This window comes from Lissotriton helveticus, chromosome 6, assembly GCF_964261635.1.
Source record: "Lissotriton helveticus chromosome 6, aLisHel1.1, whole genome shotgun sequence".
NCBI classification, from domain to species: domain Eukaryota; kingdom Metazoa; phylum Chordata; class Amphibia; order Caudata; family Salamandridae; genus Lissotriton; species Lissotriton helveticus.
The window spans coordinates 1,614,628,885-1,614,648,151 of record NC_136067.1 but is presented as its reverse complement, the minus strand read 5'-3'; the positions used below and the strand labels follow the sequence as shown (position 1 = coordinate 1,614,648,151).

Here is a 19,267-nt window from a genome sequence, read left to right as displayed (position 1 = left end):
CTCAGAACCGCCACTAGCTGGCCCAAGAGGTCGACGATATGGCCCATGAGAGTGTCTCTGGACCTCAGGAGCAGACAGAGCTCACGGGAATCTTCCCGAGCTTGGCCCGTTTGTCCCTGGGCTCGTTCATAGGCCCCAAGGACTCTGGCGATGTTATCCAGGGCTTGGGTCCCAGTGTCCGGTTGTGTTTGACTCCCACTTACCTTGCCACCTGCCCTGCTGCCACAGACCTGTTGCCTCACCATTCTATGTACCGCCTACTCTCCCTGCCCTCCTCAGTTGGTGGGGTGGGGTGGCCATCCTCTGGGGCAGGGAGAGTTTTGTAGGCAGAACTGGTGGTGGTGGTTGTGGTGGTGGAGGATGCACATGTTGCTACAGCAGGGGTCAGCGTAGTTGGTGTTGCTGATGTTGTGGCGGGGGGACAGTGGGGCCCTGGGACCTGTTGTGCCCTGGCATGCCTGATGGGCCGGCTTCTTGCTCCGCATCCTCAACATCCAGGGAGTCATCATCAGAGAGTCCATATTCCGGGGTGGAGATTGGCTCTGCAGGTTGGTGTCGTCATCCTCTGCTGTCAGTTCTTTGTCACCTGTGGGGCAGAGGGGAAATGGTCATTGAAGTGCACCCCACATGCTTGGTTTTAGAGGTTTGGATGTTACATGTTATACACCACACAGTTTACATTGACATCACTTTGTATGGCTGCACACTGCAGAGCATCATGACATGATGTGGAGGTACATACATTACTTGTCATTGGTGTGACATGTCAATGGATACCTAGCGCCGCGTGCAGATGTTGTGATTATGAGTACATGTTGTCATTTAGCGACTAGCAGCACAACGACTTTATGCGAAGCATCTTGGTTGATTACTCTGCCTGGCAGACGTTACGTCTGAGCATGAACTAGCCATTGTTATTCCATGCATACCTTTGCCATGTCATGTGCATTGCTTTATTTGTTCTACAGACCATGCTTGCTTTGTTTTCGTATGGCCCTTCAAGCTCTGCCCCAATGGAACTTACAGATGGCATTCAGTGCTGTGCATGATTGTGCCCTGAATTTATTCAACATGTGATTTAGTCAGCCACGCTTTGGTTGCTATGACAGCTATTGAATATGTGTCAATTTTGCTGGGATGTGAGGGTTGGTGTTGTCATATAACTCCATGCTTTTTGAGGGGAATGTTGGGGTGCATGCACTGTCTACTTACCTGTTCTGTTGTCACATTTGGTTGGAATTTCTAAAACCTCTCTCTGGGTGTGTGGTGGAGTGCTACATCCTGCGCAGGGGTGGGAGAGGGGGCCCTGGTGGGAGTTGTAGTGCAGGCCTCCCACCCACAAACAGCCCTCCCTGGGAATATGGCTAGCTACATGTTAAGTGAGGGTGACCAATACAATGGCTGTCACATGCTTCTGGGTGGGGGAGAGTGCTACATCTTGCTGAGCTGTGGCACAAGGGGGCCTGGTGGGAGTTGTAGTGCAGGCCTCCCACCCACAAACAGCCCTCCCTGAGAAGATGGCTATCTATCTGTTAGGTGAAGGTGAACAATGCAATGGCTGCCACATGCTTCTGGGTGTGTTTGAGTGCTACCTCCTGCTCAGGGGTGGGACAGTGGGCCCTGGTGGGAGTTGTAGTGCAGGCCTCCCACCCCCAAACAACCCTCCCTGGGAAGATGGCTACCTACCTGTTAGGTGAGGATGAACAATACAATGACTGCCACAAGCTTCTGGGTGTGGTGGAGTGCTACATCCTGCTCAGGTGTGGGACAGGGGGCCTGGTGGGAGTTGTAGTGCAGGCCTCCCACCCCCAAACAACCCTCCCTGGGAAGATAGCTACCTACCTGTTAGGTGAGGATGAACAATACAATGACTGCCACATGCTTCTGGATGTGGTGGAGTGCTACATCCTGCTCAGGAGTGGTACAGGGGTGCCTGGTGGGATATGTAGTGCTGGCCTCCCACCCCCCAAACAGCCCTCCCTGGGAAGATGGCGAACTACCTGTTAGGTGAGGGTGAACAATACAATGGCTGCCACATGCTTCTGGGTGTGGTGGAGTGCTACATCTTGCTGGGCTGTGGCACAAGGGGGTCTGTTGGGAGTTGTAGTGCAGGCCTCCCACCCACAAACATCTCTCCATGGGAAGATGGCTACCTACCTATTAGGTGAGGGTGAGAATACAATGGCTGCCACATGCTTCTGGGTGGGGCGAGTGTTTCATCTTGCTGAGCTGTGGAACAAGATTGCCTGGTTGGAGTTGTGGTGCAGGCCTCCCACCCCCAAACACCCCTGCCTGGGAAGATGGCTATCTACCTGTAGGTCAAAGGTTAACAATGCAATGGCTGCCACATGCTTCTGGGTGTGGTGGAGTGCTACATCCTGATCAGGGGTGAAACAAGGGTGTCTGGTGGGAGTTGTAGTGCAGGCCATCCACCCCAAACACCCCTCCCTTGGAAGATGGCTACCTACCTGTTAGGTGAAGGTGAACAATACAATGGCTGCCACATGCTCCTGGGTGTGGTGGAGTGCTATATCCTTCTTAGGGGTGGGACAGGGGTGCCTGGTGGGAGTTGTAGTACAGGCCTCCCACCCCATAACAGCCCTCCCTGGGAAGATGGCTGCCTACCTGTTAGGTGAGGGTGACCAATACAATGGTTGCCACATGCTTCTGGGTGTGGCGGAGTGCTACATCCTGCTATGGGGTGGGACAGGGGTGCCTGGAGGGAGTTGTAGTGTGGGCCTCCCATCCACAAACAGCCCTCCCTGGGAAGATGGCTACCTACCTGTAAGTTTGGTTGGGGAGGTACAATGGCTGCCATATGCTTCTGGGTGGGGGGGGTTTCAACATATTGCTGAGCTGTGGCACAAGGGGGGCTGGTGGGAGTTGTAGTGCAGGCCTTCCACCCACAAACAGCCCTCCCTAGGAAGATAGCTACCTACCTGTTAGATGAAGGTGAACAATGCAATAGCTGACACATGCTTCTGGGTGTGTTTCAGTGCTACATCCTGCTCAGGGGTGGGACAGGTGGCACTGGTTGGAGTTGTAGTGCAGGCCTCCCACCCCCACATCCACCTCCCTGGGAAGATGGCTACCTATCTGTTAGGTGAGGGTCAACAATACAATGGCTGCCACATGCTTCTGGGTGTGATGGAGTGCTCCATCTTACTGAGCTGTGGAACAAGGGTGCCTGGTGGGAGTTTTAGTTCAGGCCTCCCACCCCCAAACACCCCTCCCTGGGAAGATGGCAACCTACCTTATAGGTGAAGGTAAACAATGCAATGGCTGTCACATGCTTCTGGGTGTGGTGGAGTGCTACATCCAACTCAGGGGTGGGACAGGGGTGCCTTGTGAGAATTGTAGTGCAGGCCTCCCACCCCCAAACACCTCTCCTTAGAAGATGGCTACCTAACTGATAGGTGAAGGTGAACAATACAATGGTTGCCACGTGCTTCTGGGTGTGGTGGAGTGCTCAGGGGTGGGACAGGGGTGACTGGAGGGAGTTGTAGTACAGGCCTCCTACCCACAAACACCCCTCCCTGGGAAGATGGGTACCTACCTGTAAGTTTGGCTGGGGAGGTACAATGGCTGAGACATGCTTCTGGGTGGGGGGAAGTGCCACATCTTGCTGAGCTGTGGAACAAGGGTGCTTGGTGGGAGTTGTAATTCAGGCCTTCTGGGTGTGTTTGAGTGCTACCTCTTGCTCAGGGGTGGGACAGAGGGCCCTGGGGGGAGTTGTAGTGCAGGCCTCCCACCCACAAACACCCCTCCCTGGGAAGATGGCTACCTACTTGTTAGGTGAAGTTGAACAATGCAATGGCTGCCGCATGCTTCTGGGTCTGGTGGAGTGCTACATCCTGCTCAGGGGTGGGACATGGGGCCCTGGTGGGAGTTGTAGTGCAGGCATCCCACCCCCAAACACCCCTCCCTGGGAAGTTGGCTACCTACCTGTTAGGTGAGGGTAAACAATACAATGGCTGCCACATGCTTCTGGGTGTGGTGAAGTGCTACATCCTGCTCAGGAGTGGGGCAGGTGGACCTGGTGGGAGTTGTAGTGCAGGCCTCCCACCCACAAACAGCCCTCCCTGGGAGGATGGCTACCTATCTTTTAGATGAGGGTGAACAATGCAATGGCTGCCACATGCTTCTGGGTGTGGTGGAGTGCTACATCCTGCTAAAGGGTGGGACAGGGGGTCTTGGTGGGAGCTGTAGTGCTGGATGACTGTACACATGCAGCCATGGGAATGTTGCTGGCTACCTTTGGGGTGATTCAGATGGAGTGAATCTTACATCTGTGAGACCTGTGTTGGGTATTGTGGTGCAGATGAATGGAAGTGGGCCGAGGAGGTGTAGCTTTGTAGTTGTGCAAGGCAGTACATAGCAGTGTAATGGTATACATTTGTTTGTTCTTACCAGCCTTCACTCCCCCGGGTATTCCTGTGAGACTCTCTGGATGCAGTATGGCAAGCACCTTCTCCTCCCATGCAGTGAATCTTCTTAGTGGAATGGGAGGGCCACCACCAGTCATCTGAGCCAGCCGACAGTTCTTGTCGTTCTTCTCTTTCACCTTGCTCTTGAGGTCATGCCACTGCTTCACAATCTCCTTCTTGTTGCGCGGGACAGTCCCTACTGCATTGACCTTGTTGACTATCCTTATCCATATTTGTTCTCTGGTGGCTAATGATGTCTGTAGGACCAGGTACCAAACAATTGTGGTTCTACTCTGATTATCTCATCTGTCATGACTGATAACTCACTGTCAGTGAATTTGGCATTTTCTTTTGTGCCATGGTGGGTATGTGCAAATGGTTTGAGGTGCAGTTGTGAGGGTGGTGGGGGTGGTGTAGGTGGTGTGCGTGTGTGTGTTGTTGTGCAGGTGAGATGTGTGGTGTTTTGTCTATCCAATGTGCTGCAGGGTTTGGTTCCTTCAGGGCTGGAGTAGTGCAAAGGATTCTGGTCAGGGAAGGGGCTGGTTTTATACTCAGCTATGTGGGTGTGTCAAAATGGAGTATTGCTGTCAGGTGTGTTGTGTGGGTTGTCCTGGGATTTTTATTTTTTAAGTTACCATGGGGGTGTGTCATTGGGGTGTGTTAGGTGTTTTTGCGGCCGAACTAGTTTGATGTGTGCACTTGATGGGGTTGTTGTGTGTTTTTTTTGTTGACCGCCATATTTGTCACGGAGCGTCCGCGGCGGTGGCTATGCAACAGCCCTTCTGCCGGCTCTCTCATTTATCCCTGTTTGCTATTGCGGCGGTCAGAAACAGGAGCGTCCCGTCGTCACCTTAATAGAATCCTAATTTTACGCACAGTGATTCAGCTGGCCTCGTGGCGGTTTTGAGTGTTCCCGCGCGAATATGACCGCCGCGGACGGATTTTCACCAGCTCTGCCCACTACCGGTGGTCTTTCGTGGCATCGTTCCGCCGCAGTTGGGAATTTTTGGCGGTTGATCCTAATCGGACCGCCGCTTTTGCCGCGGTACAAGTGGACGGTTGATTTCTGCTACCATGGTGGTCGGGATAGTTTTCCGACCACCTTCCTAATAGACCCCTGAATAATTAATGTATATTTTTTTTATTATATATCCTCTACAAAAACTTCAACACATACTCAACTACATTCAAACATCATCCACAAACCACCTTGCCAAAAAATGTAAGTATAAATCTCTATTAAAATATTAAAACAAGTAGAATTCCTTACCCTCATCACACACTGGAAATCAAAAGAAACACTAAAGGCAGGCACCAACAGAAACACCTCAGCGTAAAAAAAAAAGTTCAACATATTCAAACATGTAAGTATAATTTTGTATATAAAAACCTGTATTAAAATTAAAACAATTACAATACATTTAATATTTGTTATATATATTTCTCATAGCATTTGAAACATCAGAATGACTGAAGATGCCATTTTCATAACTTCCCAAGAAGTAAATTTTTTATTATGTTATATGGGATACGTCTACACCCAGGAGAATCAGACAGGCATCAAAATTAATTGGAAATGCACCAAATATTATTCAAATGCATGTTATGGGATGGCTACAACAAAATAAACTACTGTGTTACATGTTAAGGATCATAGCCACCCCACTAACATAGCTGAAAAAGAAGTGAGAGACACTTTAGACACTCTGAAAGAAGCTAGCACTATCTCTCAAATTCCTTCTTCTGAAATATTAAAAGATGTACTCTCCAGAGTTCCAGACCATGTAACTGGCCAATTACCCTCTGTCGCAACGTTGAAAAGGCTGATCGCTAGAGCAAAAAAAGCAACTGCTACCATCCCACCTACCCCCAAAACCTTCTGGGGAAATACAAATACCACTTGAACTCATTGTAAGTCCTAATGAAGACCAATTTCTACTTTATGACAATAAATCTAACGACAAATTATATGTGCAACTCCCACAAATTACTTAAACTTCAGAATTGTGAGACATGGATGATGGAGGGAACATTCAAAATATGTCCCAAACCATTTTAGCAATTATATACAATCCATGGACTGTATCACAATACCAACATCTTGAGTCTGGAGCGGAATCTTCTTCAATGTGTTTGCCATTGTGGGTCTGGTACCCAGTGTATCGGTACCCTCTAGTAGGTCCTGGTGTCTCCAAAGTTGAGGAGGAGACAGATTTGATCCTCCGGAGCTGTTGTACCTTTTCTTGCTTTGGTGCTGCATTGAGGTCGTTAGGGAGCAGCAAGTCGACAAACAGAACATCATGAGTTTGGTGCCTGGGGTGTGCAGGGGAATAATAGCTCTACTCCAAGGGAGCTTCTTGGCAATTTCTAAAGGCTGGAGGGGCTCCGGGGCTCTTGGAGGCCTCTGAGTCGCAGGATAAGACAGTACACCATGATTGTTGAGTCTTCCATGCAGCAGGCAGGGTTTGGCTCCAATTTATTCTGCAGGAGGGTATCAGTCTTTGGTCAGCAGCTCTTCTTTGTCCTTTTCCTTTTCTTGTCTGTGGAATCTGAAGTTCAGATTTCCGGGTGCCACCTAAATACTGAATTTAGGGGTATTACAAGGGAAGACAGTTAGTAGCCAATGGACTACCTACCTTTAGGGTATCTGAACCCTCTAGTTACCTTTTCCAGTGGGAAGGGACACTACCCTAGCCCTGATAGGTTGTTTCTCCACCAACCCAAGATTTCCAGGAGAGGGGTTTATCTTGCCTGCCCTGCCCTAGGTGTGATGTAGGCTAAGTGGGGGCCCTCCTCCTAACCTAACTAATTTTCCCACCTTTCTTCCTGCCAAACATGGAGCAGGAAGGGGGTCTTGGCCTCCCCCACTATCTGGAGATTCCTGGGTTGGATGTCAAAGGCAGCATTGCCTTTGAAGCTTCCCACCAAGGAAGGCCATCCTGTCCTGGAGGAGGTGTGAAGCACCTCCATCCAGAGCACGCTGTGTCTGTGCCCTCTGAGAGCACTGGCTCCTACATATGGGGTCAGAAACATGTCTGGTGGTGGCAGATTTACAAAAAAAGTCAGCGACCACACCAGCATTTGGTAGGTTTTCAGGGGACCCTCTAAATGGGTCTTCTGTTTGAATTTATTAACATATTTACCACTGGCATCAGTGAGGATTTATTAATGCAAGATGTTTGATATCAAAAACCTTAGAAATCAGTGAAGCCAACATGGAGCTAGGAAACTCATATTGACAAATACACGGCCCATGTACTCTTTATGGCTTCCCTGTGCACTTACAATATCTCAGACTGGACATTGTAGGGGTATATCTGCTCATGCTGATATGCCCACACATAGGATATAGTGCACCCTGTCTTAGGGCTAAAGGCCTGCATTAGGGGTGACTTACCTATACCTTAAAGAGTGTATGAGAAGCATGGCACACAGGGCTGTGTATAATGTTGGCTCAGGATTTCTCTGCTCCAATACACGCCGCCTACAATGGCAGTATGTATAGTCTTGTTGAGGATCCCCGGGGTGGCACAATACATGCTGCAGCACCAGTGGAACCTCTTCAGTACCCGTGCCGTAGGTACCAGGGGTACCATTTACTGGGGACTTAAAGAGGTAGCTGAAGTTGTGCCAATCATGGTGCAGTGTTTAGGAAAGAGATCTGGCACTGGGAACCTGGTTAACACTTACAGTTCAAAATCACATCAGGCAAAAAGTGGGGGCTGACCATGTCAATAGAGGCACTTTCCTACAGTTGGACACATTGGCAGAGTCAGCATTAGAACTCTGACCTGCTCTTCTCCATGACCCAGCTAAAAAGGCTGTTGGGTGGAGGCAAAAACCCAGTGCCCTTCCTACAGCAAGGTACAAGTGAATTTTATTATGAAGAAAATATGAGCTCTAACAGGCTCTGTGTAAATGGCCCCAGGATGTTCCAAATAAGCCCCACAATCTATGCAATATAGACTTTCATGAAGGTAATAACAATTCAGACATAATTCATATCTCTCAGATTTCTAAAATCCCTAGAAACAATGCGTAAACAATAAAGATGTGACCCCTGGGGGCGTGGCCTATCCATGCGCCAAGATGGCTGCTCAGTTCTGAAGTTCCGGAGAAACCGCACGCTATTAGCAGCCAGAATCCTGCTCTATGCACCACTGACTGTGGGGAACCGCGTTCAGAGATGCCCTCGGACCTGCAGACTGCCCCGAGCCGGAAGACGTCATGGTGAGCGCTTGGGCACAGGTGCAGCGACCCCCGCTGTTTGAGACCCGATGAGGCCCTGGGAGGCCCCGCGGCGACAGGGGACGAGGTGAGCCTGAGGACAGGGTCTCTGCTGCACTGAGCAGCCATGCCACACTAGAAATTGAAAAAAAGGGGGAGTAGAGCCCATGGGACAGAAGGGTTGGCTGGGCCAAATGAAGTTGCAAAAAAAGATTTGCCTACCCCTCATATATTTTGAGTTTTGCAATTACTAAGGCAACAATGATAAACACTTTTCTTCTGTTTATCATAGACATTTATTTGTCATTTCATACAAAATTTTCGTTATTTTTTGAACATGTATGTATGTGGAAAAAGAAACAATTGCACTTCCAACTTCTGCTCATATATCACAAATAATGAATTTCATAAGAAACAAGTGATTTTTATACAGTGAAAAATTAAACAATATGTGATTTATGTACAGTGAGAAAAAAGTGATGATATTTGTCAAAACAACGATGCAAGATAATGATTTCAATCAAGCATATACCGCTTTTATACAATTTAGTACATTGCGAACAATGAAGTTATTTTTGAAAGAACTCAAAGTGAAAGACCAACTTGTCTATTTAAAACAGACATAAATCAGTGCGCCTCGTTTTATTACTAGGCTTGTGCCGACGCGTTTCGAGTCCAGACAATGTTACAACTTAATAACGACTAATCCAGGTACCATTGCGCCGTACTCTATCCTTGTGGTTCACTTATAACGATGATTAAGGAATGGACATGTAATCAAAAACCAAAACGTTTTTGAATTTCAGATACATACAACATAGTCCCCAATTTTTTGATCAACTTCGTGAGTAAATCAAGGTCCAGGAGCACCCTCTGTCGGTATGTACTCTTCCCTGCATGCCTCATAAACATTAACTCACAGAAAAGAATCAAAACACTGAGAGTGTTTTAAATATGTTCCCCTGCAGGTGCTTGTTGGATGGCCACAACGCTCCTAAATTACATTGAAAGACGAAACCATTCATTCAGGTACCCCCCTTTTTAACGTAACGGTAGTTAGTGCAGTAATCACAAAGAGAGGTTCCGTCCTAATGTTGTCAAAACATTTCATTTTGTAGATCAGAACAATAAAGCCCTGATGAGAGTTTGGCGATTGATTGTCTGGACTCGAAACGCGTCGGCACAAGCCTAGTAATAAAACGAGGCGCACTGATTTATGTCTGTTTTAAATAGACAAGTTGGTCTTTCACTTTGAGTTCTTTCAAAAATAACTTCATTGTTCGCAATGTACTAAATTGTATAAAAGCGGTATATGCTTGATTGAAATCATTATCTTGCATCGTTGTTTTGACAAATATCATCACTTTTTTGTCACTGTACATAAATCACATATTGTTTAATTTTTCACTGTATAAAAATCACTTGTTTCTTATGAAATTCATTATTTGTGATATATGAGCAGAAGTTGGAAGTGCAATTGTTTCTTTTTCCACATACATACATGTTCAAAAAATAACGAAAATTTTGTATGAAATGACAAATAAATGTCTATGATAAACAGAAGAAAAGTGTTTATCATTGTTGCCTTAGTAATTGCAAAACTCAAAATATATGAGGGGTAGGCAAATCTTTTTTTGCAACACTAGAAATTGAGGCGGCAATGGACCCAGAGGCCTGAGGGAAAAACAGGCAGTTGGTTCATCGCGGGACCAGTCACAAATGCAGAAGCTGTGGTGGTGAGTGCCCCTTCTCTTCTCCTTACTATAATACACATTGCTGCTCATCTACATACGTGGATGTGCTGAGCTCCCTGTCCTGGAAAGGTATGTAGAAAGTGTGAATCCTCTACCCTAAGACTTTTCTCCCCCAATATGAAGCAACACATCTTCAAGTCACGCATTGGGCCATGCGTTAGTCACCGCTGGTGTTGGCCTTGTCTATGCTAACTACATTGGAGGGAAAGCGCTCGGAGAGTGGGGGAATTCTACGGGCCAGGCACCGGTGAAGCTCGGTTGCACTAACGTTGGTGTGGCAGTCTACTGTGGCCTCGGGGCTGGATTACCGGAGTTAGATACTGGAATGGACAGCGTGATACCAGTCTGCTTGCCCCACACCACATAACATATATCTGTTGTGGGCCCCCTCTCCCCCACCACTAATTTGAGGTGCAGCTTCTCCCTGTATTCAACATGGGGCGTGGAGACCATAAACAGCGCCAGCTTTCATTTGGGAGCGTCAAAACCCCATGTCGCGATGAGAGTGAGGGCTCACCACATGGAGACCCCCCTGACCATGCTGAGTCTGAATCTGCATCAACCGACGGAATAGCAACCATCATGGCGGAGCTGGGAGCTGGCGTTAAGGCCGTTGATGCATGTTTTGATACCTTAGCGATCGCCTGGATGATATGCAAGGTTGTATTGAAAAACATGAGACCCGAATAGAAGCCACGAGCAATGCCTGTCCGAACTGGAGGACGCACAGCCTGCCATTACTAAGAGGCTAGAACGCACAGAACGCCTCCTCAAGGCGGTCGCCTCCAAGGCGGAAGTTTCGGACGCTCAGAGACGCCAAAATAATATTCGCATTGCTGGGGTGGCCGAATCCATCAATACTGGTCCAATGGCTGGAAATGTGGGACACCTCCTGATAGACTTGTTCAGCAGAGAGACCTTCTCCGCTACTCTCACAGTTGAACGTGCACAGAGAACACTGGCATGAAGATCAGCTCCTGGCACCCCCTCCACGTTTGATCATTGCTCAGCTATTGAACTATCATGATCGTGATTATGTATTCCACCTGGCCAGAGAAAAGGGATCCATCCAGTATCAGGGAATGTCTTTGTTATTTTTTCCGGACTTCACCCCCTTGGTGCAAGAGGCTGCCGTAAGTTTCAAGACATAAAACGCATGCTGCAGAAATCAAACATCCTGTATGCAATGCTATACCCATAGATGCTGCGCGTCACCCTAAATGGGATGACTGACATCTTTGACTCTCCTGTGGACGTGATGGATTTCTGGAAGCAGCCCGATTCCCCAAGCTCCCCCTCTTTGGACCCTTGATCAACATCCAATTCCACTGCCAAACGCTCTGAACATTAATACCATATAGACCTGGTTCAATAATGTATCCATTCTTCACGGTACTCTAATCTGGTTGGCTGCGTATAACCTTTAGCAATGTTTGTTATTCTTTCAGCAATATATAGCTTGTAGCTGCGTTATCCTTGAGCATTGCCTTCCTACTAGGAGATCTCCTACTGTTTTACTCGGGTATTATGGGATTCACAGGATACCGGTTGGCTTGCTATCTGATGTGGGTGGGGAGGGGTCTGATTTGGGATGTTATTTGTTGGATGTTTCTTGAATGTTTTTTACAGGTGACCAGATCACCAAGGTTAGCCAGGGAATATATCCATACAATAAGACTGATCCATATTTACTAGTCTGACTCTAAATCGTAAAATGATGGAACTAAAGTGTATGTCCCGGATTTTGAGAGGCCTCGCTACTCCACGTAAGGGAAGACAAGTGATAGCTTATCTTCCTAGACATGCAGTCCAAGTGGCGTTCCTGCAGGAAACCCACTATGCCCCTCACTCCGTCAATCGGTTTGCCTCACACTGGGGCGAAAACCACTTTTTTGCTAGTTACAGCACATATTCTAGGGGAACATGGGAACATGTGTACTTATTTATAAAGCAGTAGCCTTCCAGGCAAAAGAAGTAATCACTGACCTGGAGGGTCGATATCTGCTGGTGGCTGGCACCCTCGGCACTGAGCACATACTCCTGGTCAAATATGTGACCCAAATACAGACACACCTGAGTTCTTCGCTACAATTGATGCACATAAATCCTGGTTATCTGTCGATTCCATCATAATGGGCTGCGACTTTAACCTTACATTGGTCCCGACCCTTGATACAAGTCACAAAACCACGCTCTCTTCAATCACTCAATGTCTTGTTACACACCACACTTCCGACTGATGTGTGGTGCTCTCTACACCCCTTCAACAACGGGTTCTCTTTTTATTCAGTTCCCCATGGGACTTCGTCCCATACAGATCACTGGTATCTATCCCCCAGCCTTCTGATAAATGCCCTCTCAATGGAACACCTCCTCCGTATTCTCTCGGACCACTCGCCTGTACTGCTGACGCTCTCTATACCTAGCATTCCGCGATTATCCATACCCTGGTGTTTCCCAGCAGATGCCCTACTAGATAGCGTGTATCGGAACGACATCAGAGGTGCTATAGTCGAATATTTTCACTTAAACACTGGATCTGTGCCCCATTACGATAACTTGGGGAGGCCTTCAAAGTATATATATGGGGCGTATGCATTACCAAGCAGGCTGGGGTATTGTTCTCTATCTGCCGTGACCATGAGATCACAGAGAGTGCGGTAAAGGACCTCGATGAACAGGCTCGGACTGAGAATCCCCCTCCATCCTTGCATCAATGAGCGAGTCTACTCGCCGAATTTCAGGACCTCGCTGCGCGAGAGGTTAACTATTTGGGCAAGTATGCACGAGCTAGGGTTTATAGTGAGGGCGAGCGGCCGGGACGGATGTTGGCTAGACTTCTCAGCCCTCTACATCAATCCTCCTTCATTACGCAGCTACAGCATCCCGCTGTATTTTCTCTGCTAAACATATCTGTGAAGTTGTGCTGAGTTTGTGCATGCTCCTGTACTGAGAGATAGTGGTATATAACCCAGTGTCCCTGAAATTTCCTCATCTTGTCTCCCATGCCTGCAGCTCAAAGTCCACCAGAGTAAGGCTGTATGGAGGGCCATTGCTCTGTGTGTCTCTAACCGATGACACACACACTGTCACAAGAGGTGGGATGACATCTGCCGGCTGAGCAAAAATGTGGAAGAGATGACGCTGGAGCTGCTCCCTCGGACTGGCAGGTTGGCGCGCCGGAGCATGACGCCACTAATTGCACGCATCTTGGCTGTGACCCAGCCAGAGCCGGATGATCGTTTGAGGGCCCATCAGCAGTATGCTGGGGTGAGTATTCTGAAATGGAAAAACAAGGGAAACCCTACTCACAGCGGAACCAGGGCAGTACGTTTATATAGAAAAATAGTGGTTCCTATGGCATACGATTTTATATAACTTAATGTTTATAACAAGCTCAATGGCAATGAAAACATTGGAGGGAGGGTGGCAGAAGAAAGAGAGACGCACACTTGTACCATGAAGGATATTTCCTTATATTTAAGAATTGATAATGAAAAATACATATAAATAACTTGCGACATACAAATATTATACAAAGTGCAGTGTATCCCAAGTGAATAGTGAGCAAACCAAGAACGTGTATAACAAGGTGAACTATACAGGTTTCAGCTGTGAATATTTACAAAGAACAGGAAACTAGACTCTAAATCAATTATGTCAACAAATGATTAGCCAGCCGCTATAAAATTATAGAAACTGTGTTGGTCTGATTTGTTTCCTAGGGGTGAGTATTCTGGCAAGGGTGCGTTTGGTTGTGTGTGACTGCATGTATTCCAAGCCTGAGCCAGTGCTGAGCTCTGTGATGTTGCTAGTATGATGCAATAGCTTGAAAGTGGCCTCTGTGTTGGGTGCAGCTGTCATGCATTATTGCTACATGTACTCTCTCAAGTCATTGATGTAATGGCCCTTGACGTGGTATTCTGAGTTTTGGCCTTAGGGCATTGGCTGCATTGGGAGAGTCAGGGACATCCCATGGCAGTGAACGGCAAAGTGCCTCATCTGAGTGTGCTTTCATCAATGTGTGTAGTGCCTGGCCTCCAAATTGTGAGAACTACACATCTGACTCTAACTTTCAACTGTAGTTGTGCCCCAAAGTACGACAAGGTGGATGGCATGAGCTCATGGCCATTGCAAACTGATATTTTGAAGTATGTATCTATGTTGTCCCCTTATGGTGACTCCATATGTGACTGTGACAACATGTTGGGAGGTACATCTTTTCCGCCCACAGGGATCTGTATGTCTGGTTACACGGAGGCATGGACAAGCTATTTGGCTGTGTGGACATCACATGGGTCAATTATGCCAAGTTTGCATGATACCATGCAATTTTTGACTTTTGAATTAAGGTTGCACAATGTGACTGTACATGGTGGTGTGCAACATGGAGGTATCATCATCTTGTTTTGTGCGTTGCCTGCATATGATGTTTGTGTGAATGGCACTAAACTGAACCTACGTCTCTGACTCTTGCAGCATCTACCGAGGGCACATAAGGACAGGGGATGGACACCAGTGGTGAGGCATCAGGCACGACTGCTACACATGAGCACACTGACACTGATGTGACCAGCTCCTCCGAGGTGGACAGGAGTGTGCTTGAGGAATCACAGCCAGAGACACCAACCTCAACGTCATCTGACGCCAGCGGTGACGACTCTATGTTGCTGGGCACAGGGAGTGGGAAATCTGCCTCCTCTTCCACCACACATCGTCCAGTGCCCACCCTCCCAGCTACTTTCACTAGTGCTGCACGTGCTCGTACCAGTTAGAAGGGAAGAGTGTCCTTCCCCCCAGGCACCGCTGCCCCTGCCCCTGTCTCCCCTGTCTCCCCTGCTGCCCTCAGTGTTGAGGCTGTGGACCTTTTGCACCAGGTATGTGTGGGCCAGACAACTCTCCTGAATGTCTTCCTAGACCATGACAAGAAGTTGGCACATGTTGTTGCCTTCATGGAGGGCATTCATTCAGACGTGGGTGGGCTACACAGGACTGTCCAGTCTTTGTCCTCCACAGTGACTGCAGCCATTCAGCTGTCACAGTGCCAGTGGCTACGGTGCCAGTGGCTATATCTGACAAGAGTGACCACAGCCCACAAGGCACAAGATACACCACACTCAGCACACAACAGCAACACCCCAAGCCTGCCAGAGCGCATACACCATCCCCCAAACAAACCAAAGTCACCCAGAGCGCAAAGGTAAAAGCCCTTCAGGTGACACTCAGGGGCATCAAGCCAAGAAGCAGGCCTCTGGCTCACATGCCTCAAAAGCATCCCCATCCAAGGACACTCCGTTCCCAAAAGCATCTCCCAAAGACAAGCAGATAGTTGCCGTGCCTGCTGTGAAGCTGGTGCCTGCTAAGAATCCGCAGAAAAAGCCCTCTAAGGCCGATTCACCCACAACCTCAACTCCCATCCACACCCCTGTGAAGCATGGAAAGGAGGGCATTCGAGGGGGTTTACCTGGTTAACAGGGGAGGGAAGGGAAAAGGCAAGGCCAGGCCAAGCGTACTGCCGGATCCAGCAGGTCCCCAGAGGGAGGGCCACCGGCAGCACCTGATGCACCTTTGGTGGAGGGTGTGCCTGTTGCGCCCGCCCCACCTCCCACTCCTATCAAGACCAAAATTACATATTGAGTCCCCAAGAAGTGGGAAGGCATCCCTCCACATTCTCCCACCCACACTGTGTCTCAGAACAGCATGCCTCCGCCTCCACGTGCCACCACACCCCCGGTTCAAGCAGCCCTCCGGCCCCCAAAGCCACTGATGCATCTACCTCAGCTGGTCCTCTCTCTCTCTGGTCCAGTCCTACAACTGGGCCCGACCCTCAGCCACCTCCCAGTCCGACTGACAGCCAAGTCTGAGTCAAAGTCCCCCTCACACACCTATCTCTCCCACAGCGGTGCCTGGATGGCCCATTGTTATCCCCCTAGCTGTTTTGCTGACCATGGCAGTGTACAGTCTCGCCCATTCCCAGTGCAGGGTCTCATGCATACATGTGCCTACTTTGAACTGTGGACTGGCCACTTGCCTTGCTGTTCATTACTGTGTTTGCCCATTCCCCGTGCAGGTTCTCATGCACACATATGCCTACTTTGAACTGTGGGCTGGCCAATGGCCTTGCTGTTTATTACTGCAGCAGCAGACTCAACTACGGAAACGTCCTCTATGCAGGAGCCCCGACCAAGCTCATCAAATGACTGCAACACATCCAAAACGCCTCGGCACGACTGTTCCTCAACGTACCACGCCACAGCCACATCACCCCTCACCTGAGAAAACTACACTGGCTCCCCGTCAACGAGAGGATATCCTTCAGGCACCTCATTCACGCACACAAGGCACTCCACAAGACCGGCCCAGTCTACCTCAACAGATGACTTCCTTATACATCCCCAGCCGCCAGCTCTGCTCCGCTGACCTCGCACTCACCACCGTCCCACGCATCCGAAGAACAACCATCGGCGGGAGATCCTTCTCCCACCTTGCCGCCATGACCTGGAACACCCTCCCACTGAGCCTACGAAAGACCCAAGACCTGCTGACTTTCAGGAGGCTTCTCAAGACCTGGCAGTTCGATCAGTAGCGCCCCCCTCCCAGCTCCTTGAGGCTCTCGCGGGTATGTAGTGCGCTCTACAAATTGTTGATTGATTGATTGATTGATTGTGTTTGCCCATTCCCTGTGCAGGTTCTCATGCACACATGTGCCTACTTTGAACTATGACTGGCCAATGGCCTTGCTGTTCATTACTGTGTTTGCCCATTCCGTGTGCAGTTTCTCATGCACACATGTACTTTGTTATACTTTGTACTGGCCACTGGCCTTGCTGTTGGTTACTATGGATGCCCATTCCCTGTGCAGGTTCTCATGCACACATGTAGTTTGTTCTACTTTGTACTGGCCACTGGCCTTGCTGTTTATCACTTAGGATGACCATTCCCTGTGCAGGTTCTCATGTACCTACTTTGCACTTTGTACTGGCCTCTGGCCTTGCTGTTGGTTACTGTGGATGCCCATTCATTGTGCAGTCTCTCATGCACACTTGTACTTTGTTCTACTTTGTACTGAGCACCGGAAAAGGTACCTTTAAACATTTGTTCAAGAGCATAATCTCTTTAATAGCATTTGTCATATTGATTCATCTGCCACATTCTTCAGAAAACCAGGTGGAATTCACCTGGGAAATCCTTGTTTTGAGGAAAAGATCATAAGAAGTGAGTGTAACTTCAGCAGACGTTGTATACTCTGGGGCACTTCATTGGCTGATCTTTTTGATTATCCTTTTATGGCAGCTCCAACGTCTCCAGTGGATAGTTCCATGGCTTTAGATTGTCTTTGCACCAGCTCTATCCTCTACTTGCTCCTAACAGATCCTCTTTTATCATGACAAAACCTATACTCAGCCTTCCACCCTCCAAAACCCACCTCTTCTTTTTACCCATTAGAACCACACAATCCTTACACGCCGCTCTACTGCTTACATAACCTATTCCAGTAATCATATCTAATATAAACACTCATAACTCATCCATCCCCCTCTTACACACACATACTCTTCAGGGGCCACAATGTGCGTTTGAAGTGTTGATGATCAATGTGTCCTGCAATTCACACCAATTCTCGCAGCTAGCTGCATTCTTCATCGACGCACGAGCCGAGTGATCTACCGCCAAGAGACAAAGGCAACTTTCCGAAAACGTTTGCCCACCTGTGGGCGCAGGAGAGGCGGGTGACACCTGTCCGTCTACCGCGCGTGCGTCGAGACGGCCCATGTGCCCTGTTCAAAGCTTCTCCTCTGGGAGTCAGACTGCACAGTTGGGAGAAAAAAGCATTATCAGGCGCTCAGCCCGGGACTGCCGGGCGAGAAGGGCCTCCCGGTGGGTGGAGTGGATGGATGGATGGAGTGGGTGGGGTGGGTGGGGGAGTGGATGGATAGGTGCAGTGGGAGGATGGGTGGGATGGATGGATGAAGTGGGTGTATGGAGTGGGTGGGTGGGTAGGTGGGTGGATGGATGGAGTGGTGGATGGATGGATGAAGTAGATGGATGGGTGGAGTGGATTGAAGGATGGAGTGGGTGGATGTATGTATGGATGGAATGTATGGATGGAGGTATGGAGTGGGGTGGAGTGGGGATGGGTGGGTGGAATGATGGATGGATGGAGTGGGTGGATGGATGGATGGGGTGGGTGGAGTGGATGGATGGGTGGAGTGGCTAGGTGGGTGGAGTGGATGGATGGAGTGGGTGGATGGGTGGGTGGAGTGGATGGATGGATGGGGTGGAGTGGGTGGATGGATGGGGTGGGTAGATGGGGTGGGTGGAGTGGATGGGGTGGATGGGTGGAGTGGGTGGGGTGGTTGGGTGGAGTGGGTGGATGGTGTGGGTGGATGGATGGATGGGGTGGGTGTATAGATGGGGTGGGTGGATAGATGGGATGGATGGATGGGATGGATGGATGGATGGAGTGTGTGGGTGGATGGATGTATGGATGGAGTGGGTGGGTGGATTGTGTGGGTTGATTGGGTGGGTGGATGGATGGAGTGGGTGGGTGAAGTGGGTGGATTGGATGGAGTGGATGGATGGATAGATGGATTGGTTGGATGGATGGATGGATGGATGGATGGATGGATGGACGGAGTGGATGGATGGGTGGGTGGATGGATGGAGTGGGTGGATGGATAGAGTGGGTGGATGGGTGATGGATGGATGGAGTGGATGGGTGGATGGATGGAGTGGGTGGATGGATAGAGTGGGTAGATGGATAGATTGAGTAGATGGGGAGAATGGAGTTGGAGTGGGTGAGTGGGTGGGTAGATGGAGTGGGTGGGTGGATGGAAGGATGGCGGGTGGGTGGATTGA

The 19,267-nt window shown here is 49.0% G+C and overlaps 1 pseudogene; it reads right to left on the bottom strand.

Moving 5' to 3' along the window:
• Window positions 1-17,942: 17,942 nt before the first annotated feature.
• On the bottom strand, window positions 17,943-18,087 carry LOC144764637 (5.8S ribosomal RNA; annotated as a pseudogene).
• Between the last annotated feature and the right edge of the window lie 1,180 nt (window positions 18,088-19,267).